The 24,675-nt window shown below is 35.8% G+C and overlaps 1 protein-coding gene across 3 annotated transcripts in view; it reads right to left on the bottom strand.

Moving 5' to 3' along the window:
* Positions 1–24,675, bottom strand: part of HS3ST5 (heparan sulfate-glucosamine 3-sulfotransferase 5) — a 323,276-nt gene that overhangs the window by 104,481 nt on the left and 194,120 nt on the right. Inside the window, exon 3 of one of the 3 annotated variants that reach the window (XM_035296548.3) lies at positions 10,403–10,512. The exons of 1 other annotated variant lie outside the window; for it this stretch is intronic. The gene's annotated coding sequence lies outside the window, so the exon portion shown is untranslated. Of the gene's footprint in view, positions 1–10,398; positions 10,513–24,675 lie in introns of all 3 variants that reach the window. One more of the 3 variants, XM_002747049.8, reaches the window with a different exon arrangement.

Below are 24,675 nucleotides of genomic sequence, written 5' to 3' on the forward strand. Positions count from 1 at the left end.
TCTTTACTTTGTACCAATGATGTTCTTCCTAATATACAAATATGATCAAGACACTCAAATTCAAATCCATTTCATGGCTTATCCGAGAGTATAATGGTTGTTGCCAGGGGCTGGGAGTTGCAGGAGAATGGAAAGTTGTTGGTCAAATGGTACAAAGTTACTCCTCCCTAACCTGATTAACTCCTTTGCATCTGTCAGCTATCAATGGAGCCGTCTCTTCTTCCAGGTAACCTTCCTGAAGTGAAGTAGCACCTCCCCTGTGCAAACCCATAGCGTCTGGATCCTCCCTTCATGCCTGGTCCCATGGCACTATAACTGTCCATGGACTTGCAAGCCTCGACAGTTTTGGATGTCTGCGGACAGTGTCTGAACTATTTTTGGGAATCCCTGTGCCTTACATAGTGCACAGCTTGTAGAAGGTACTCAATAAATATTTGTGGAAATATTAATAAAAGAAATAATACAATCTAATTGTCAAATTCTAGTTGATTGTATAGCATGTCTGTTTATCCATAAATTCTGAGCAGCAGAATCTTTAGTGTCTTGGGCAGAGGTTGAAAGACTACTCATCTTAAAATTGAAAATCAATTATAACACCACCCAACACTTACTATTTATCACATGTAGACTTTCTTATTATTAGCATGTGTGAAGTGCATCATGTGTGCTATGTCATTTTGTTCTCACAGTGATCTGGGAGACAGGGACTATTATTTTCTCTGTATAACATATAAAATGAGACTAAGGGAGATAAAGCATTTGGCAAAAGTCAGTTGGCAGAGCTAGGATTCTATGCAATCCCCAAAGCCCATAAAAAACCATTTGACAAAGTGGATAAATATGTTCAACCAAAATGTATTGAGGACTTGTTCTTCAAAAAATACCACAAAGGATGCATACACACAATTCCTGCTCTGCTTCAGTGAGAATAACTAGGAACCCTGAAGAGAAGAAATTGCATTTAGCTAGTTATTACCACCAGCTTAACAAAAAAAGGTTCTGTATTACAGGAAAGCATATGAAACCAAAAAATTTCCAGCTCTTCTGCATTCAATACTGCAGTTTCATTTATTTATAATAAAATGTGACCTCTCAGGTTTATTAATAGTCAAATCCAGATGCAAATGCAAATAGAGAAATATAGTAGAAAACCAAATAGCAGATTCTCATTATCTACCTTTTGTTGAAATCTATGCCAGTGCTCTCCACTGTAACCAAGTACTGAATTACAGAATTCTAGGCCTGAGAGAAACCTAGAAATTATTTACCTAGTTCTTCCCAGTTGTGTTTATGCCTGAAGTCCAAAGGAAAATAGTAACTGCTAGACTACCAATACTCATGAAAACTGGTTGGCCATATCTATGAAAGCTGAATCTCTATCTATTCTGTGGCCCATCTAGTTCATTTCTTGGAAGAGAGCCAACAGACATGCCTTCATATTTTGCCAAAAGACATGTACAATAATGCTCACAGTAGCATTTTTTTTTGCAATAACCCCAAACTAGAATCAAGGTAGTGATCATCAACAGTAGGCTGGGTAAGTAAAATATATTTAAACAATGGAATATACCATGCAGCAGTGAGAACAAAGTCTAAGTACATGCAACCAAGTAAATAAATGCCAAAAACTTATCCCAAGCAAAAGTTACGACTATGTTTATATCGAGTTCATAAAAATAGGATAATCTAATCTATAGTGTCATGAGTAAGGAGATTGATTACCAGGGCTGGAAGGTGACAACTGGAAGGGGACACAGAAGTGTTTGTTGGATACTGGTGATTTCTGTTTATTGATACAAATTCTGGTTACACAGATGGGCTCACCTTGTGAAAATCCAGGGAGCTATACACTTACAATGTATACATTTTTCTGTATATATGTTAGATTTCAATAAAAATGAGAAAAGAAACCTTGGAACTCATTATCAAAATTTTTTTTCTGGCACAATGGGAAAAATTTATGAAATGCTTTGAATCTTAATTCTGCTAAAACTAATATTTGTTCCAGTCATATCAATACAAACAAATATTTCAATATTGCAAACATTTGCTAAAGAAACAAATGTGTATGATGAGAAAACAAAAATGAGTATTTCCTTTGGCAAGTACTTGTTGGATTGGAGGCAGCAAATGTAAAACTTCTAAAGTGTTACTGAATTTGCTTACATGCTCAGTTTACACAAGATTCAGAATTTTTTAAAGCTGCACTACATTTTTAAAAACTGTAGGGATTAAAGTAATTGTAATGGGAATAGAAAGATTGTATTTCTAGAATGTTGTTACAGATGTGTCTCAGCTCCACACAGTTGTATGATGCCTGGCACGCAATAGGCATGCATTTGTTATAGGAATGAAGATACTATATAGGGTACTCTTTAGAATACTTCTAATCAATCTTTCTTAACACAATGATTATTTTTAATACTCGGCTAAATAGGAAATTACTAATACTTTCCCAGTATCCTACTTCAATGAAGAACAACTAAAAAACATCTCTATCAAAGTCCTAATTTATATTATTTTACAATATAATTCCAAATGACACATGAAGCCAGTCATTTAAGATAAAGAAGTTTCATTAAAGAAAAACTTGATATCTCAGAAAAATGAATTAGAGATTCCTCCTCCCCCAACTACATTTAGAGAAAATATTGAGACAGAAGTATGATTCTCCATGGAAGTAAGCATATATTAAATCAGTGTCAAGAAAACCTTAGAAGATATTAGCTTTCAGGGAAAAACACTTACAATTTGTATTGTTTATTTTTAGTAATACATTCTTACTATGACTCTAAAATATGTCTAATGCACCATTAACATTTTAAAAGAAAGTTCTTTAGTTCTTACCAAAAAGAAATAAATAATATCTGACAACAGCATTAGGGAACATAAACATAAAATTACCTGTTATTAAAAACTAAGCACATTTTTCTCAAAGAAATATATTACTCAGCCGTAAAATAGTATGTTTGCCATTCACACTAATGTTTCAACATTATGGTTCAATCTTCTAAAAAGCTGACATGGAAAATAATGGCATAATAAACTAATTCATCATAATGTGCAAAAGAAACTGCTGGAATAAATTGTAATAACCTTTCAAAAACTAGCAGCTTTTAAAAGTATTAATTTCTACTCTAGATAATTGGAAAGGACACCTGGGTGGGTAGGCAATATTTTTTATGGGATTGCTCTGTCAGGAGCTCAGATTGTCTCTGGACTCAGCAATGATCATTTAGCACTAAATGACAGTGAATCTTGCAAATGGGACTTCCTAGATGGTATTTGCCATAAATTACCAAACTCAACTCCCCTCAAGGTCAGCCATATGAGAGGGCAGGTATCAAACGGCCTTTGTGGAGACCCAGAGTGGTCCTCAGGTTTCTCATAAATGGACAATAGTTGTGTTGGCTGCCATAAAATCAACTTAATGGACTGACAACATAAATTACCATCAAACTTTGACAACATTTCTCCTTAGGAAACAACTGAAGAATGCTTTTATATCAAAGCTGGGGAAAATGGATAACAATATGTTTTGCTCTACACTAGATCATAAATATTTTTAACAATGCTAAGTGGGGAATGAATTAATTTTAGAAGCCACAATATGTTTTACTTGATGCATTAAAAACAGAATGTAAGTAATTCTAAAATGACACTTGCTTTCTGAAGTAACTGATATATATATCATTGTAATGCAATGTGTGTGTGTGTGTGTGTGTGTGTGTGTGTGTGTGTGTGTGTGTGTGTTAGGGAATAAGGTTGCATTGCCTGGCACTCAATATTTTCACTAAGTAGAAGCAATCAAAATTAATATTTCTTGCTTTCTAATCTTTTTTATCTATTAATATAGCCCACTGGACCCATAGGAAGAGATTCTTGACCTCTCACACTAATTTGGATAAATCATTAAATCACTTTCTCTATGGCTCCATTTTTCCATCTGGAAAGTAAGATAATTATTATACAAAGACATTTTGAAGACAAGGGAATTATTCCTACAATGAAAATACAAAAACCCCCAAGTTACTGGAAAATCATATTAACATATTTGTGAAAATAATCCAATCTAGACTTAATCAATTCACAATTTTAAAAAGTCAATTTGGTAGAAAATATAACAATAGCTAAATTAATAAAATGGAATTTTGGAGGTAAATGAAACATTATTGTTTAGCTGAATTTTCATCTAGTTGCACTGACATTCTGTAACTGCAGTTATTATTATTGTTATTGTGACATAAAGATAACATTATTCTCTCAGTAATTTTTATAATAGAATTTATTCTCTCTTAAAATGCAGCAGTTGCCTTTAGATTTTGCTAAAAGAAATGCTACATCGAGTAAAAGCAACATCTTCCTTGGATCCAATGGCATCTCAGATCAGGAATATTATGTAGCATGTCTCATGAACTTTATACACTTTGTAAACTATAAAAGTTTCCAGATAGGATTTAAAATTAGTGTATTTTTTCTGTTCTCCTCCCACATCTAGTCATCACCTTCTGTCATGTCTTCCTTTGAACTATATCTTACATTTATTTCTTTCCTTCTGTTCCTATTGTCACATCTGCCCAGAACCTCATCACCTTATACCTGAATTATTGCAGTAGTTTCTTTGCTCCTGTCTTTCTCCACCAATCCATCCTGCCTAGTCCTGCCAGATTAATCTTTTTTAAAGCACTACTTTAATGATGTCACTCCCGGCTAAAAAATGTACAATGACTCCCAATCACCTGGAGGCCAAAGGCCTGAGTCTTTAGCCCAAATCAAAGCCTTTGGCTGTCTGGCCTCACATCCTTTTCCAGTCTTCTCCAGTTCCCCTGCACAAACCTTCAAACAATAAATGAATTTGCTTCCTGGCCACCTCCACCACATACATCTCTCTGGTCAATGCTGTCCATCCTCTCTGCTGATTGTTACCTTCCTTCCTGGAGTCTTTTGACTACTCCAACCATGAAGTTAGAACACTTTCTCTTTTTTTTTTAAGCATGATTTATTTCACAGTTGCAATATTATGTAATTTTGGCTTTTGTTACTTAACAGTTACACTGCCTTTTCTCCTTAATTAATTTGTAAAGTTCTTTGAAGGCAGGGGGTTCTGAACTATTATCTGCCAATGTCCCCAGCACAACGTTATAAAAATGGTTGGCTATCAGTGAACACTTGTTTAATGAATGAAGGAAAAGTGCTGTTCTAGGCATCTTATATGAATAGGATGAAAACTGTTCAGTTGTGTTTGTAACTTGTGGTATTTCAGAGCAGCAATTTACATATATGAGGCAGTTTTCCTGAGTTTAATAAATTCTCTTTCATTTTTAAGTTCTTAATGAAAGTGTAGACTATGAAATATGAGCTGAGCACATGATATTTATAATGTAACAATCTGACTCAGGAAGCATTGATGGCATTAGAATAAACACAAACTAGTAAACATTCGTCGAACTAATACTAACTATCTGAAAGTTTTTTAATATCATAAAGCTCAGTAAGTTTTAAATAAACTGAAATAATCCAAAGAATAAGTTAAAAAAAAAGGTAATTACATAGTACTCCAGAGTCTTTACTGTATAACTAGGACATATGTTTTAGCATATAATATTCTTTAATAGAAAGAATATGGATTTTTAGAACTTGACAAGACCTGAATTGGTAACTTAAATCTGCTCTTCACTAGGTGTGTTATCTTGTGTCAGTTACTTAATGTCTTTGAACCTTAAACTTCTCATAAGGCAAATAAGAATATTTATTTCTAATTTATTTGAAAAATATGAGATGAATGAACCCTTTTGAGCTGTTTACTAGGATAATAAACTTAAGGTCCCTAAGGCACTTAACCTAGTACCTGGCATGTTAATAAATGGTAGCTACTATAGATTAAATAATTAATTAATTAATCATTGTTTCTGTTTGAGAGTTTTTCTTTTTCACTCCTTACCTCCTAGCTCTCTTAGAGTTAAAGAGCATGGGCAGAGGAGTCTAAAAGATATGGGTTTGAATTGTAGTTGTACCATTTTTGAGTTTATCAATCTACTTATTAACCTATCATAGCTTCAGTTTTCTCAGTTGTATAAGAAGATAACAAAATCTTCTTGCAGTAATGTTCTGAAGACTAAGAATGATCTATTTTAAAGTGTCTGGCATAGAGCAGGTACTTTATTAAGAGCAGATATTATTATAATTCTCATAATTCTTTTTACAGACATCCTGTTATGTATTGAAGAACTCATGCTCATGAATACTTTTAAAGTAAAATGTGTAGGAATTTTTTTCTCTATTATGCTTCACTATCTTTCAGAAAAACATAATTTGGTATTATAAAAATTATTCCTATAAATATTTTATAGTGACTTACAGTTTATGAAATACCTTTGTAACTGAGAACTGTACCCCCAAATTAGCCATTTGTTGCTGTGTGACTGTGATCATTATTCTGGCAACCCATTCTGCCAACAAAATGCTTAATAATTAACAATAATGATAAACTGCAAATAGTAAGGTGGCTATGAAAAAAAGTCCAATGTGTTATTGTCGTAGGCCTATATTTTTAGAAATCCTTGACAGTTGAAATTGGCCAGATGAAATTGAGCAATTGATCATAGATTCTCCATCTCAGCAGTATATCTTGGAAGCAAAGGCCTCCTCTAGGCAGGCTTTGACAAAGGACATTGAAAACTGATTTCTTAACTTCTTTTTGACTTCTAAAATATCATCTAAAGTATTAGTTAAGTTGCCTGTTCTCATTTGGGTTAAAATACAATTCTTAAAAAACTCTAGTAAGTAATTCTGAAATAAGCTTACATAAGTGTAAACAAAAGAATAGAAAGAAATGTGGGTAACTTTCTTAAATAAATATACTATGTCACATGCTGAGATTAATGACATTATCTAAACTCAGTAGGAATGCAATTAAGTGCTAAGAAACAGAAAGCACCTCACGGTTTTATAAGACTGAACTGTTTTTACTATCATAATAACTGAAGCATGTACTTAATAACTCATCAAATACATTTTCTTCCCTTCAACATCTACAAGGTCAAAACCAGTGATCAGCCATAACTTGAAGTGTCATTAATTCCTTTGAAAAACTGTTAAAGAGATTGTTCCAAGAAGCACCAGGCTGTATCCCATTGAGGTACCTGGGGTGTTTCATGGACACTGGGAGGTGCAGATGTACTTTTAAAGCCATGTATAGATGGATAGTATTACTCTTAATGCTCCAAATGAAGAGCTTGCCATATAACCATTCCTTACACAAGGTACAGGGCTCCATATGCAACAGTTCTGATGTTTAATGTTTTGTCCTATGTCCAGTCCTTGGTCTAGTGTTTATGGCAATTATACCTACATTTTAAAACATGATCTAACATATTATAAGGGTAATTGCCACTTAGTAACTGAGAACTAGGTAGCTTTGGGTCAGCATCAGTGATAGACCACTAGGGGCAATCTTGTCTAGATTTGCTCCCAGAATCCCGGCAAGGGTATTTCTACATCTTTGGTGTTTGTTTCATCTTGTTACTTCCACCTCCTCCTCATCGTCTGCCAGGGTTTTGAAATCCTTTGGGAATGTTTCAATTGTGTCAATGTTTATATTTACCAAATTCACAACTATAATTAATGTTTATAGTACCTCTGATCATTTCAAAGCTATATCACAAATAAAATATCTTGATCTTCATAGTAATGTCATGTGAGATGAGAAAAATGAGGCATGAGGAAGTTCCATAATATGCCTGAGGCAACTTGACATCAGCATCAGAACACAGCACCTGCCTCAGGATACTAAATCTAGCACTCACTTCATCCCCATGACTGCTACATCATTTGTTTGGTCTTTGGATTAGACTTGCACCAGAAATTCTTTCTCACCAGCTGTGTGATTTTTAAATATATTAGTTAAACTCTCTGGATTTTAGCTTCCTCCTTGGTAAATGGCGGCAGTAATGCCTACTTCACAGAGTTATTTGTGTGTAAAGTTAAACGCCAAAGCCGGGCACGGTGGCTCTTGCCTATGATCTTGATACTCAGGAGGCTGAGGCAGGAAGATCCCTTGAGGACAGGAGTTCAAGATCCACCTGGGTAACACAGCAAGACCTTGTCTCTAAAAAACTTTAAAAAATAATAAATAAAAATAATAAAGTAAAAAACCTAGAATAAATTTTAAGTGTTCAAAACTGCTCATCCTTCTAATCCCTACTCTTGGTCATGTTTTGCCTAAAGGTAGTTTTCTTAGGTCTACTGAGAGTCTATGAAGCTACTCTGGAATTTAGTGTTGGGCTTCAGGGTATGGTACACTTCATGCATCAGTAGGGTGGTAAAATATTTACCAGTCATGTAAGGATTTATCAGTCATCTGCCACATCCAAGCACAGTGCTCAGTACTTCAGAGGCACAAAGAAATAGCAGCAGCCAAGGAATTTTGCAAGTGACAAGAACAAGACTTAATGATTTTCTAGACAATAAAGAGATTCCAAGAGTGGTTGGCATGCTCCATTTAACCGAGGTCTTTGTAAATTCTCCAAAATAATTTCAAACAGAATAATTTTAAAACTACTTTATAAAAATCGTATAGTTTACTTTTAAATGGCATATTCCACCAAACCCCCCCGAAAAAATGTTATTTTTTTGTAGACAATAATACTGTATCCAACCTGCACTATTACACAGGGTGAGAAAGAGACAGTAAAAGGACAAATCTCATAGTGAACCTAGGAATGAGAGGTTAAATTGTGATCAGTGTTTCTGCAGTGTTTCCATTACTGGGTCACCTAGATTTAAAATACCCTAGGGTAGGAATGACCATTTGGTTTTTCTCCTTCCTTTTCAATCAATGCCTCTGAATATAAATACTTGAGTTGCATTTTAGCCTCTGAGTCCAAAAAGAAAAAGTAGTAATGACTCCATCCCATTTGAATTAGTCCACAAAAAAAAGGTATTTACAGTAAAGTGAAACCATCTCATCTTCTGAATATTTTTAAATACAAATCAGTGAAATCTCAGCATACTTTAGTTTAAAACTGTAAGAACAGAAGAGAATAATTTTTTTCTTCTTGAGATAGAATACCACTCTGTCACCCACACTAAGGTGTAGCAATGCAATCACAGCTCACTGAGGCCTCAAACTCCTGGGCTCAAGTCATTCTCCTGCGTCAGTCTCCTGAGCAGCTGGGACTACAAGCACATGCCACCGTGCATGGCTGGAGAAGAATAAATTCTATTGTTATCAATAGCAACTGGTCACTGTGTACATGTGTGTGAGGCAATGTTCAGAATGATACAGGCTAGGGTTTAAGACCAGACACTTTAGTTCTGATTCTGCTTCCTTTAGTATTTTTAGGCAGGGACATAGTGTTCCTGTTTTGAGAATGGGATCAATGGCATATATTTTATAGCATTATGGAGAAAATTAATTCAGATGGAATGTTACTGTAGACACAGTAGTAAGTAGGTAATAATTTTGAGTGTTTAATATGTGTTAGACACTTTTCTAATCAACTCATTTAATCATAACCCAATGGGATACATAGTATTGTTATCCATATTTTAGAGATATTAAGACATAAACAGTTTTTAACAAAAACCCTTGCCAAGATCACCCAGCTAGTAGTTTGCTGAGCGGGATCTCAAATGCAGGCAGTCTAGCTCCAGAGTCTATGCTTTGAGTTATTCCCCTGCACTGCCTCACTCGGTCACAGCAGCTCATGACATGCTTGTTTCCCTCTTCTTGGATTCTGGTATACCACAACACAACAGATCCTGTCTTTTTCAGAATGAAACAGTTGTTACACCAAGGACACAGGATATATTCACATATGGATAAAAAGCACGGTAGAACTTGTCAAACAAATGTCAGAGGAGGAATACAACAAGTTCTACAGAGGTTCGGAAGAAAGGAAATAATGGGGGTCAGGAAATCAGCAAGATTGCTGGTTTATAGGTAGACCTTGACTTTGGCCTTTAACAATAAAAACCCTTAAACCATTAAAGAGTAGTTGGGAAAAATATTTCAGGCAATAGGGACAGCAAAGAAAAAGGATCTCTGTATTTAAGAAATAATCAGTTTCATGATAACTGCAGCTTGACAAAAACACACACACACAAAAATGACACACACACACAAAAATAAATTAAAAAACTTTAACAAAAGAATCCATTTCAGTGATGAGGAAGGTTTCTATACGGGGAACACTGAGAGTATTGCAGGAGGCAGTTTAAAGTGATTTTATACAGTGTTTTAAAAGCTCAAGAGAGGAGAAAGACCTCCTGCTGGAGGGCCACCGGGGGGTTCTGAGTGGCTGTGAGTTATGCGATGGTAGGCATATAACACGGATAAGAGTAGGGAAAGCCAGATAATGGATTGCAAGAGCCCGCAGAAGTCTACAGTGCACATACCTACATTCAGACACTTCCCTATTATTCCAGCGATGATTATCTTGTTGGTGGGTATTCCATGGCCTCTCCTCACCTACTGGCTGTCCTTCTGGTTTGTCACCTGCTTGTTAGCACCTGGGGGTGGACACGGAGGGAAAATGATTTTCCAATTAGTCTTTCATTGGTTTGCTTTTGCTGCTCTTTCCTAGCTGTGGTTAGATTTGCTGTGAGAAGAAGTATATTGTGGATGATAAGAACATTTCTTTCTCTTTTTCTTTTTTCATGGGACTTCCAGTCCCTTGTTGAACAATTTGCAGGGGAAGAGTAGAAATCATATTTGAGCTTAACCCTGGCATATGTAATTGTTAATTTCCCTTGATCAGAGATGGGCTAGGAAATGGGGAGCTACCCACATGTACTTTTAAATAACATTTGCATAGCAGAACCTTGTCTCTGATCTGGCTGCTGAGAATTTTAGGTGAAAGTGGTTAAAGTTATTTTCCTTAAAAATGTTAGGTATTGTATATCTTCAGACTGACCTGTTGCTAGTCATATGATTATTTATATCAATTGTTCTCACCTTTGCTACTATTTGAATATATTATGCAGTTACTGCTTCTTCCTAAGTTGAAGCTACTAGTAATTCTAATTCTCTAGCTGCAGAGTACATGTTTGGCTCTAAAACTAAAGTGCTGTATTAGTAGGATAAAAACAAAGAAAGAGATGAGAAAAATGAAACAGACTGCAATGCCAAGCTCTTTTTTAAAAGTAATATTTAATTACTATTTCAGGCTACTATTAAGAGTGTATATAATATCTAAACAGATTATAGGATCCTAATGCATCATTTCACTAATATATATCCAATTGCAGTTGACAAAAAGATTATTTTGGTCTATCATGGCCCAGAAATCCACCTTTTACTTGGATCTGTTTTATGCAAATATATTTAGGGTACAAAGTGTGCATGCGCGCGCACACACACACACACACACACACACACTTCTTTCAAGTAAAGGAAAAGTTCTTAAAAATTTATACACTTGGCTAATAGCCCACTACTGAGTCTATTGTGTCTCCTCTCTGATTAATATATTTTCATAAATTATTTCCAATTTCTTCCAGTTGAGTTCTTGTCAGTTTTTCACCTCACAACCCCAATACTGCTGCATAGTTCTAGAGAAATCAGAGAGTAAGTAGAAACAAGCACATTCAGCTATTTTAGAACGTGATACCTATCAGTCATGCCCAGAAAACTGGCTCCATTGCTTGTGAGATATCCACATTGCTTGGCATATCCACAGGCAAGCTGACCTCAATATGAAACATAGTAACTACTCTGTTTCTCAATTTGTTTGATAAACTACAATTAGTTCTAAAGTTTTCAAATAAATAGAAATCATTATAATTATAATGCTAAACTCAAGAGGGCACTTAACATTCATTATGCTATAGAGCTTGTCTCTTACAGGTAGTGCTTTCAATTGGTTCAGTTTTTACAACAGAAGAAAAATTTGGCAATTGGTAGTTCCAGGTATTTAGTTCAAGGAACAAAATATGCAAACTTGCCTTTGAATTGCCTTTTCATTCACCAGAGGTTCTGTTCTCTTTTAGATTCTTAGCATTTGTACTAATTCCAGAATACAGGAAAGCAACAGATAAAAGAAAAACACACAACCTTCAAAGCTGTGAGGAGATGCACTTCAGCTTTATCAGCCCTTTCAATGGAGAAGGTTAAAGTAGAAGGTAACATCTAGCAAAACATGATTTTGAAAGAGAGCCCTTGAAAGACATTTTATAAAATTTATCGCTTATCATTTATTGACTTACTTTATAAACATTTATTAATTGTCAGAGTTTATGCTAAATGATAATTACATTGTACTAGAAAAACTAGCTGAAGGTTTTTTAAAAAACATACAAATTTATGTATATGTATATATATGTATATTGTTACAAATATAAAGTATAGAGTGTAATATATCCATAATTGATAAAATAAAGTTTTTTGAATGTTATTCTTCATTCTTGAAGTTGTAATATAATTTAAAAAATTTAATCTCAAAATTATTTAGATTTTATTCCTCAGAGTCTCCTCTATACAAAGGATCAATTTCCTTCACAAAATATAATTATTTTCTGTTGCAGTAGTAAATGCTATTTCAGTTAGTGGGGCTTTTCTTAGGTGTTTATAGAACTAAAGTACTGTAAGTTGGAAATGAATTAGCAAATAGTAAACACTGTTTTGGATCAAAGTGAGTATAGCAAAACAGATTTCTTTACTCTGATGCAATATCAAATTGACAACCATGACCTGAGAAAGGGTTATCTTTTACTAGCTGCCACGTTGGGGAAATAAATTTAGTCCTTCATTTAAGTAGAGGAAAGAACTCATTAGAAATGTGGTACAAGTGGTTTCAGAATGATAAATCTCAAGTTACCAATTCCACTTTTAATGATTAGCTGCCTGAACCTTGTATTTAATTAAAATGGTTATTTTAAATGCTTATATTTAATTTAAACATAATTAAAGTTCAATGTTACTGCCTCATCCATTTTGAAATTAATTTATAAAATAGTTCAAAAAGTACTGTAAAATTTTAATATTAAAATATAGCAGGTTCAATCTACATCTTTTGTTGGTTTCAGTTGTAGATTCCTAGTGCGCTGTTTACATTAGGTAGGGCTGCAGGGTCTCTGGGACAGCTAATGTGTAATGAAATCAAATATTGATATGTCCTTGACATTTCCTTTGCACATAGGATATATTCTTTAATCTTCCAGGAAATAATAGTTCATAGCTAAAGATATGATTGTTTAAACTTTAAAGCAATGTTAAGTTTTAGAAATTAATTTTTGCCTTAATATAGGAGAGAACACTGGTTTTAGCAAATGATTTGTAAGTGTGTAACAATCAGTGTGATAAGATTTCTTATCAGTTAGTCCAATAAATGTGATCAGAAAGTGTTTGCAGGAAACCTTCTGCTTTTAACTTGTATTTAAACAAACAGTTTAGACAGTGGATAGTGATGCACAACAATCTTTCCTGGTCTATAAATTCAGAGGATATTCTGAAACACTCTCGTATCTATCTGGAAGGGTTTTCCTGGTGCAGTAAAAAGTGATATCCATGAATGCCCTACAATCCTTAGTGTGCTTGGTGGGAAAATCTATTAAGCTGTGCACATTTGTCTATTAATGATGATTACTACCATTTTTTAGGTGCTGAATATGTATTAGGCACTGAACTAAATGCCTAATAAAGTTGGATTCAGCCCATTTTTACAGATGAATGAAGTGAGGCTTGGAGAGATTAAGGCATACATAATTCATATGTATAATTTGTAAGTTACAGAGGCAAGACTCAAAACCTCCATTCACAGTGCTGCCCCTCACTGTCTTCAGCTCCCATCTCAGAGGACTAAGAAGGCATTCCCAATTGTGAGATGCTTGCAATCCCCGCCACCACAAATAACAACAAAATAGTTCTCCCTTGCAGTAATAGTGTAAATTAATGAAAAGGTAAAAGTAACACATTTGTCTTGACTATTAGAGATTAAAATCTGTTGTCATCAGTCTTAGTGTCCTTTCATACAAATAGTAATATTTGCAGAATTTTCTAATATTTTATTAAAACCTCGACTTTCTATCTCCAGCAAACCTCTATAGTTGGGGAGATTTGTTGCCACCATTCTCTGACATTAGCTCAAAACCTTGAACAATCTCTACCTTAAACACCACCAATAACACTTGGGGCATTTTAATTGTGAGCAGGCTATAAGGCTGTAAAATCAGACTCAGCTTACACATCAAGTAAGTTGTGCAGAATATTTTTTTCCTTTTTACACTGGAATTATTAGGTGGCATTCCAGGATGCCTTTAAGCTATGCCGTATTTCAATTACCACAACTGTCATCTGTTTCTGTTTCTTCCAATGAAAGATATCCCCATTCAAGAGCTAGGCTTCAGTGTGTCTTCTGCAAAAAGTATGAGTAACACATACAAATATTCTGCCTATTTAGATAAGACAGTATTAGGTAGTAATCAAAACCAATTATCTATTGATTTTCAATTTAACATTTCAACTATCAAACATTATCTTAACTCTGGACATTCTGAGAAGGTTTAAAGGATTTGAACAATTGCAAAGCAATTATACCAGAGAGGACCTGTTTGAGGAGCAAGAATAGGTAGAATAGCAAGAATACAGACACATCTGCTTGGTAAATCTTGCTAAAGCCTTTAAATGCCATCTGGTTTCCCATTCTTTTGAGCTACCATCTTCCCCTAGGCTAAAAGATTTTAAAATGACTCGGGGGAAAAAACTTTGAGAAACAGTTTGAAATTTTAATTCTATATTTCATCTGCCAGACAGTGAAATGCAGTTAACCGCAGCAAGTGTTCCTAATAGATAAGGGAATTGTTGCTTCACATATAATTACATTGAGACTAACGGTGGACATAGCCAACTATATTACCATCATACTATTAGAAGTGCTAGTAAGTCTGAAAAGAATCTACTTTGACGAGGGTCAGAGCTACTTTTATTTTACTTCAAGCCAGGGTTATCATGGAATAAAACTGTTAATTCTTTTGGGGAGCCATTTTTAGAATATAAATAAAAGCATTAAAGGGTAAATGAAACTAACTGTTGTGACTGGCAGTAAGTTCAGGCATTTTGTGTTCTTTTGCATTTGCTTTGGAATGTTAAACAGGTCGGGTTCTTTTTAAAAGAAAACATTTTATTCAGAACATTCTTCCATGAAAGCCTTCTTTGACAAAGTGTCATTTTTTGATATATTAGTACATGTCTGCCCACATTTTATATTCAAAAAAGGCTAGCAATGTTTTAACAACTTTTGACAAGCATGGGAAATTAAACTTCCACAGAATCAACTCTTCTAATATAATGCTACAATCAATTTTATATTCTCAATTTTGTACTTCTTATGGCAAGCCACAACATTTTAAATTATGTCAACTTATAGTTGAAAAAAGTATAAATAAATTAAAAATGAGTACTTAACTCATCAATAAAATATTTTTTTTTTTTTTTTTTTTTTTTTTTTTTTTGAGACGGAGTTTCGCTCTTGTTACCCAGGCTGGAGTGCAATGGCGCAATCTCGGCTCACCGCAACCTCCGCCCCCTGGGTTCAGGCAATTCTCCTGCCTCAGCCTCCCGAGTAGCTGGGACTACAGGCACGCGCCACCGTGCCCAGCTAATTTTTTGTAATTTTTAGTAGAGACGGGGTTTCACCATGTTGACCAGGATGGTCTCGATCTGTTGACCTCATGATCCACCCGCCTCGGCCTCCCAAAGTGCTGGGATTACAGGCTTGAGCCACCGCGCCCGGCCCTCAATAAAATATTTTTAAGCACATAAAATATTTTATTGATGAGTAAAGTAACTACTCATTTTTATATTCTAAAAATTGTTGAGAAAGGGAGCTACAGATGTGAAACTAAGTCAATCATAAATTGATAATACGAAGTAAATCAAAGAAATTTTGAATAAACAAGCCAAGGAACCTCAAGAAATTTAGCTACCTCTTATTTAAATGTAGCTACCAAATTATGAATTTCAAAATCAAAAGCTGGTCGGCTGCAGTGGTTCATGCCTGTAATCCCAGCACTTTGGGAGACTGAGGTGGGTGGATCATCTGAGATCAGGAGTCCAAAACGAGCCTTGCCAACATGGCAAAACTTCATCTCTACTAAAAACACAAAAATTAGCTGGGCATGGTGGCAGGCATCTGCAGTCCCAGCTATTTGGGAGGCTGAGGCAGGAGTATGGCTTGAACCCAGGAGGTGGAGGTTGCAGTGAGCTGAGATGACGCCACTGCACTCCAGCCTGGGTGATAGAGCGAGACTGTCTCAAAAAAACAAAAACAAAAACAAAATCAAATGGTTTGTTTATTGTCAATGCAGGCTCTGAGTACTGGAAACCTTGCTTGGATACCTACAGGCACCTCAAATCAACACTTCAAAGACCTCTCTGGCTCCCCCAAAACATCCCCTTCCCCTGATTGTGACCTTGCATGACTGGGGTCCTAATTGCTCCCCAATTTCATCTGTCCCCACTCCACCCTACCTGACCCATCCATTCATCCAGAGCTTCTTCCAGTGTCTTAAATAATACATTGGGCTTTGCTCCTCTGCCTAGATCACTATCCCAATCAGCCTGGCTAATTTCTCCTCTTGAGTCTCAGCTTGGATGTCACTTTCCTCAGGAATATTTCTCTGGTAATTCTTTTTCCAGGTGTCCTTTCTCTAGATCCTTACAACTCTGTTCTCTCCAACCAAAGTTCCTGTCACAGAGTGATGTGATTGCCTCTTTACTGGCCTGTACCCCCAACAGAGTGTAAGCAGCATTAAGTACTAAGACCATGTCTATCTTTTTACGGTTGAATCTTTATTGTTTAGACCAGTGCTTAGAATATTCTCAAAAAAACTTTGTTAAAAAGATTAATGAATCATTTAAGTGAGAAGTTTATATATGATGAATGTGTTTCTTTTTTCTTTCTGGCAATAATACAAACTGTCAAATATCACCACATTTTTTTTATTGTACTTTAGGTTCTGGGGTACATGTGCAGATTATGCAGGATTGTTGCATAGGTACATACATGGCAATGTGGTTTGCTGCCTCCATCCCCCTGTCACCTACATATAGCATTTCTCCCTGTGTTATCTCTCCCTGACCTCCCCACCACCCGCTGTCCCTCCCTTGGCGCCCCCAACAGACCCCGTATGTGATGCTCTCCTCCCTGGGTCCATGTGTTGTCATTGTTCAACACATGCCTATGAGTGAGAACATGATGTGTTTGATTTTCAGTTCTTGTGTCAGTTTGCTGAGAATGATGGTTTTCAGATTCATCCATGTCCCTAAAAAGGACACCAACTCATCATTTTTTATGGCTGCATAGTATTCCATGGTGTATATGTGCCACATTTTCCTTGTCTAGTCTATCGTTGATGGACATTTGGGTTGGTTCTAGGTCTTTGCCATGGTAAACAGTGCTGCTATGAACATACATGTGCATGTGTCTTTATAGTAGAACAACATATAATCCTTTGGGTATATACCCAGTAATGGGATTGCTGGGTCAAACAGAATTTCTATTTCTAGGTCCTTGAGGAAGCACCACATTGTCTTCCATAATGGTTGAACTAGTTTACATGCCTGCCGACAGTGTAAAAGTGTTCCTATTTCTCCACATCCTCTCCAGCATCTGTTGTCTCCAGATTTTTTAATGATCGCCATTCTAACTGGCGTGAGGTGGTATCTCAATGTGGTTTTGATTTGCATTTCTCTAATAATCAGTGATGATGAGCATATTTTCATATATTTATTGGCCTCATATATGTCTTTTTTTGTAAAGTGTCTGTTAATATCCTTCGCCTACTTTCGGATGGGTTTGTTTGTTTTTTTCTTGTAAATCTGTTTTAGTTCTTTGTAGATTCTGGATATTAGCCCTTTGTCAGTTAGGTAGACTGCAAAAATTTTTTTCTATTCTTTTGGTTGCTGGTTCACTCTAATGATTGTTTCTTTGGCTGTACAGAAGCTCGGGAGCTTAATTAGGTCCCATTTGTCTATTTTGACTTTTCTTAAAAATAACTTATCTACGTTGGTATATGATAACATTAATGTTCCCATTTGGTTATTTTGTTTAGCTAGAACAAATTTCTCATTTTGGTTTAAGACCTTTCTCATACCACCTATCTCTCTAAAGAAAAGTACAAAGTAGATAATAGGAGCACTGAAGGATGTTAAGCTCTGGAATGCCACACTAGGATTTGAGTTATAGATACAGTCTTCTAATGGTAACAGCAAAGGTGTATTGAAAGGGGCAGAAAGAGTTTTTGAAATCCAATATATAACAGCTGCAGTAGCTGAAGGTGTTGCCTTAAATTGCTGTGTCACTATAATCACAGAACTTTAAAAGGGGATGTTGTGATTGGAAAAGAAAATTTGAAACCAGTAACCATTAGTGGGTCAAGGAAATGAAGATGGAGAACAGGGCATCTTATGAATATTGTTATTAAATAATAAAGAAGTGGAATAATCAATATCCTTTTGAAAGAGACTTAAATCTAATGAAGCAGCTGTGGATAACTAAATTATGATTATGACAGATTCAGGGAATTGGTTCAGGGTTCTTTGCATTCAAAATTCAAATAAGTAATCAAAGTGAAATTGCATTAGCTTACCTCCTCAGACCACCTCTGAAATACAGTGAGCATTTATTAAGAATACCCCAAATAACAGCATGACATAACTGCTTTTATATTTCACAAATGGCTTTGGCTAAGTGGGAAGGAGGGATGAAGTTAGGCGGGGGAGCTATGTGAGGCAGGAGGACACAGGAGGAAGAGAAGAAGCAACTTGCACAAAGATAAGTGGAACTTTTATTTTAATAATTGCCACAGCAGTACTTTTCTTAAGTCAAGATTAAAAATACAATGGGCTTATGGAATGTTGTCATCAACAGCAAAAGTAACATAAAAACAATTCTTATTCCCACATAAATTACTTATGACTGCTACTGGTTTTACAGATTAGTGCTAGCAGCACTAATGGGCAATTCTATGTAAAAGACATTCTTTCTCTGTATTTTTCAGTCTTCAGCTTTTGGTGTTCCTTTGTCTCTTTAGTATACTCTTATTTCTTATCTTGAAGTATAATGAAATAATTTCACTAGTAGCACACATGGAATTATTTTTATTGGCTCTCTTCTGGGCCTCCTGAGGCCATGATATGAATGGTAAGAAAAAACAATTTCAAGGCAATGATAATGATGAATAAATTAAAGCACAGTGTATATGCAGCCCCCATCAAATAATAAATTTGTTTTACTCAACTGTATTTTCATCTCAAGAACCATTCTCCCCACCCCACCCCTTTCCAAATGCTTCTTTATAGCAATTCTTATTTCAAAAGACTGCTTCAAATTGATTCTGAGGAATTTGAGTTCTCCACACTCTTTTCTGGCAATGCACTTTTTCTCAGATCAGCAGAAACAATATAAACACACCTGTCACAGTAATTTCAAGTGTCTATCATCTACCAAGTTATACATAAATGATCCATGGTTGCAATGTGGTCCTTGAATGAAGGACTTTCGCAAGAAAGACAAATGCTGTTGAAAGTATAAATGGGTACCTTGTAAGAAAAAGTCACTTGTATCATTTGCAGAAATCTATAGTTTTTAATTTTTATCTTTAATCAGAGCCAAGCTAACATTTTTGAAGAAACTAATTTTGCTTTTCATTCACTACAAGTGTTATATCTACATGCATAGTTACCTGCAGGTATAGATACCAGTCAACTCAACTCCTCGGGGCTGCGGCTGGAAATGGAGTCAGACTGGCAACAAAGCATTTACTGAATGCCTAATCAGGATAAATGATTTTTTAAGAAAATCTACTTCTTCACCCCATGTTATCTTCCCCAAAACAAGACAAGGTATAATTGTTCAACATATGCAGTACAGGTGTTCTAAAAAGCATGGAGAAAGGCTCTGGGGTATAAATCTATTTTTATGTCCTATATACCAGTTCTTTCCTGTGGTCTTAGCTTAGATGCAAGTCACTCCCAAGAACTGGTCTGCTCCCCAGCTGATTCTGAAGCTAAACTTGGGAATCCCACTCTTAAGCCCTCTTCTGCTCTGCATTTTAGCAACAAACTCCCTACCCATTTCTGTTTTCAGTAATCTGTGCAACCTGCATTTCCTTCACAATCTTAGTCCTTTCACCAGGGCTTGAAAATTAGTTTGTATTTTCCTATTCCATTTCCCTCTCCTTTCCTCAGAATTGTAATGTGATTCTACTATAGCTTGAATGGAAAGTATCATACATTTTAACATCCAGATTCAAGGAGGCAAGTATGCACCAAAATAATTCTACATTTTTTTGTATCCACAGGAATAACTCTTGAAATAGGCCTTTTGACATGGGTTGCAATTTTACAGGAAATAAATGATATGAAGAATGATGGAAACATATATTATGATAGCCATACCGTTTCATCTTTGAAATTCAGTATATTTCAGACTTAAACCTATGGGAATGTAATGTCATGGTATGATAATCACTCCAGTGTTCCTAAAGGTTTGACATTTTTTAATGTGTCTGTGATATGCAGGTGGGGCTCAAATGAATCTAACCACCCTGCTCCTGCTAATGCAAAGTATCTTCTATGGTAGTGTGGCTAAGGTTAGCAATATCCAACACTCAAAAGGTAATAAAGAACACTCTTAAATGTGCCTTATTTCTAAACTATGGTGGCAGATTATAGCACTCTTTGTCAGCACTTGATTGGTTTCACAAGAATAAAAACACTGAGGTCTTTATTCTGAAATCAATTTCTGGAATTTATCTTACTAACAAAAACCTTAGTCCAGTGAGAGGTGTTCTAGTTATGAAAGAAGAATTTCCTTTCCTAAGAGTTTGTTATTTAAAAGGCCATATTTATTTGGTACAATAAATTTATAAATGTGCAACAAAACAACAAACTCTGTAAAATTATACTTTTCCCATGATCCATATGGTAAACCTAAAAGAAGGAAATTTGCTGAAATAAAAATATTCTTTCATAGCTGAGAAAAAGTAGTATATTTACACATTTATATGTGAAGAGGAAAAGAAATTCAAAACTTTGTTTAAACATGAAAGTTTTTTGGAATAAGTCGAGTTTGCTTTCAGCATTGTTTCTAGTGGTTATTTATTTACCACAAGTGCTTATTCCTTGATGTTTTGCAGAAAGACTTACTCTTAACATTTTTTGGCTTTGTTTTATTTAAGCATACAATGATCGGCAACTGATAACAGTGCTTCCCTTAGCTGCTCTGACTGGATTCTATATACGTGAACAAAGGTGGCCCCAAATAATAAAGGAAAATAAGAGATATTTCTAAAGAAACAAGAGAACAACCTGTTTTGTCATATTCTCACTACAGGCACCTCTGTTGGTGAATAAATTTTTAGATGTGAAAGCTGCTTTATTATTCATAACCAAATCCATTTACTAATCAGCCCTGCACATGGGTTAGAAAAGAATTACAAACATCACGAAGTACATAATAATGACCACAAAACAACGCAAAATGTACTTGCTATTTACGTAGCAAAAGTTCACTACTTTAACTTGCCTTCTGAATCCAGAAGGAAAGATGAATGGCGACAAGGGAAAACACACACATAGCAACACTAGAAGCTTCCCAGAGCTGCCCTAGACAGGCTTCCATGAAGGTTAAGAAAAGGGAGTGTGTACTTGGATAGGGGTCCTTTTGGAAGGGTGATATTGTGAAGTTTTAATTCTCTAAAGTGTTTTAAAACCTGTTTGCTTTTGTGTTAGGCTGAAATCTTTCAGAGATGAGGTTCAGGAGAGCAAATAAACCATTACAGGACAATGGACAGATCAAGGTATATTTCTGTTTAGGCTAAGGAAGCTGGCTTTATATAAAGCCCTTCTTTTTTTTAATTTTTACTGTACTTTAGATTCTGGGGTACATGTGCAGATCATGCAGGATTGTTGCATAGGTACATACATGGCAAGGTGGTTTGCTGCCTTCATACCCCCATCACCCATATCTGGTATTTCTCCCTTTGTTATTCCTCCCCACCCTCTCCACACCCTGCTGTCCCTTCCCTAACCCCCTCCAACTGACTGAAGTGTGTGATGCTCCCCTCCCTGTGTACACGAGTTCTAATTGTTCAACACCCACCTATGAGTGAGAACATGTGGTGTTTGGTTTTCTGTTCTTTTATCAGTTTGCTGAGAATGATGGTTTCCAGATTCATCCATGTCCCTAAAAGCCCTTCTTTTTAAAGGGAAAAGATGAGAGAGAAGAAAGCCTTTTAGAAAATAAGGGTTATAGCTTCTCTTCCTGGTTCTTCCTGGAGTTGGAAAAGCTGGGTTGAGAGGGTTTAAAAAAAAAGGGTGACAAGTAGCTTTTAACAAAATGCCATGTCAAACAAGAGTCCTTCAAGAACTTTTGGAAAAAAAAAACAGTAATATCATATATTTGATAAGCTATTTGACAGCATAAATTTTTTTTGTCTCTTTTTCCATATAGCTATCCACTCCCAGTCAAGGAGTTTATGAGTTTCCTTTTAGGATATGGTGCACAGCTGGGAGCCTGCCAACTCCTGGATTTGTCATTACCCTCATAACGCCAGTATGTAAACTCCATGAAGGTAGGTTTTTAAAATTTTTTGTTTTTCTGGTTTGCTTACTGCTGTATCTTTAGCACCTAAAATCTTGCCTGGCAAAAAGTAAGCAATAACTATTTGGGGTATGAATAAACAAATGCAGTTCAGATTTCACATTGTCTAACTTTGGCAGCTCTATGTAGTTACCAATTCACTGACATGTGAGCACATGCCAGACACTGTGCCAAGTACTAATCATTTAATATCTAACCATTTCATCCTCACAACAACTATGTGATAAAGGCATTATTATCTCTGCTGTAGGATTCATAGAGTACCCAAGTTAGCATGAGAGAGTTAAGGAACTTAATTAAAATCTTGCTACCTGTAGAAGGAAATGAACCTAGTTTGCTTACTATGCTAAATACTGGTTCAGTACTGCTTAGTCAGTGACTCTGATCCGCAGTCTCAAAATTTCCTTGGATTTTGAAACTTGGCCTCTTGTAAACCCTTGTATTGGCAAGGGTTTTTGTTGTTGTTGTTAAGGATAATTGACTCACACAATCACAAGTTCAAGTCCCACAATAGTCTGTCTGTAGGCTGAGAAGCCAGGAAGCCAGTCAAAACCTCAAAAGCAGGGAAGCTGACAGTACAGTTTTCAGTCTGTAGCTGAAGGCCAGAGTACTCCTGGCCTACCACTAGTGTAAGGCCAAGAGTCCAAAAGCTGAAGAACTTGGAGTCTGATGTTTGAGGAAGTGAAACATCTGGCACAGGAGAAAGATGAAGGCCGGAAGACTCTGCAAGTCAGCTTCTTCCACCTTCTTCTGTCTGCTTTTTCTAGTTGTGCTGGTAACCAATTGGATGATGCCCACCCACATTAAGGGTGGGTTTTCCTTAGGTGGGTCTTCCTCTCTCAGTCCACTGACTCAAATGTTAATCTCTTATGGCAACACCCAGAAACACCCAGATACACCCAGAAACAATACTTTGCAACCTTCAATCCAATCAAGTTGACGCTTAATATTAACCATCACAATCCTGCTCTCTAACTCTGGGGATATTGTATTGCACGTAATGCAAACCTTGCTTCAACCCTCCAGTCTCCCCATGTGTGGCATGCTGGGGAGGTCTTTCTCTGCTTGGGCTGCCATAACACAATGCCATGGATTGAATGGCTTAAACAATAGATACTTGTTTTCACATCATTCTGGAGGTTTGTATGTCTAACATCAAGGTGCCAGAATGATTGGGTTCTCATGAGAACTCTTCCTGGCTTACTGATGCGCATTTATTCACTGTGTGTTTACACGGCCTTACCTTAGTGTATGATTGTGGAGAGATCCCTCTCTTTATTCTAATAAAGCTACTAATTTATCAGATTAGGACCATATCCTTATGACTTCATTTAATTAATTACTTCCTAAAAGCTCTATGTCCAAATACATTGCTGAGGTATGGTTTCAACATAGGAATTTTGGGGTACACAATTCAGTTCACAGCAGGTATCCCTCAGAGCTAACCTATCAAAGACAATAACAACCAGACAGGTTCAATTTCTGTACTTTAATTGTATGGTTCACTGTCACACTTGCTGCAATAACTTTTGCCAACTTGGGGATTCTTGCAATATTTTGATCTCAGTAATATAGAGTTTCAATGTCCATATCTAGTTTATATGTGTATTGGATTTGAAGAACTGTTAAAACTCTCTCTGTAGCCAAATTTTTCTGCTGATGTGCTTTTCCAAAAGTAGTTCCTCAGGGGTTTCTTGATCTTTCCAGACCTTCATCCTAGTCATCACATTATCAGAGTTAGCAATGCTGAAGAGAACATAGATTCAGTGTCATAGACCTGAATCCTATCCCCTTTTCTATCTGTGTGACCCTGGGAACACTGTAAAAATCAGAAAGTATATACTTTTAAGTTATCGTTTTTGAATCACTCAAACCATAGATATCTGATGTTTCCCAGAATGAAATTTCATAGATACAATGTGGATTAATATAGTTTCCAATGGTCATTACATCTATATATTATTTTCTTACATATTCTGTAAGAATATGTAGAATTCCTGTTCTGAAGAGACAATGATCCATGAAGTTTACACAACTGTTAATTGTTCTTTGGGATATCATAAGTATTTCT

The sequence above is a fragment of the Callithrix jacchus genome, chromosome 4 (assembly GCF_049354715.1).
Source record: "Callithrix jacchus isolate 240 chromosome 4, calJac240_pri, whole genome shotgun sequence".
NCBI classification, from domain to species: domain Eukaryota; kingdom Metazoa; phylum Chordata; class Mammalia; order Primates; family Cebidae; genus Callithrix; species Callithrix jacchus.